Below are 305 nucleotides of genomic sequence, written 5' to 3'. Positions count from 1 at the left end.
ACAATTCTCTTGTGTAAGTGTCAAGAAAGTAAAATAAAAGGAGGGAGAAGAGGAGAAAAAGTGGAAGAATAAAAATAGGGTGAAAGAAAGAAAAGGAGGAAAGGGACAACCTGATGAGGCAGGGAGGAGGGAGCTCCTGTCCCTCTCTTGGATGGCAGCTTTCTTTCTCTTAATAAATATATTCTGCTCATAAAAAAAGAAAGAAAAGGAGGAGAAAAAGGGGATGAAGAAAAAAAACAAAAAGAGGAAGAGGAAGAGAAAAACGAAGAAGAGGAGGGGGAGGAGAAGGATAAGTGGCAAGAAGA

Source organism: Octodon degus, unplaced genomic scaffold (genome assembly GCF_000260255.1).
Source record: "Octodon degus isolate 3935 unplaced genomic scaffold, OctDeg1.0 scaffold00325, whole genome shotgun sequence".
Taxonomy (NCBI): Eukaryota; Metazoa; Chordata; class Mammalia; order Rodentia; family Octodontidae; genus Octodon; species Octodon degus.
This window is presented reverse-complemented; position numbering follows the sequence as displayed.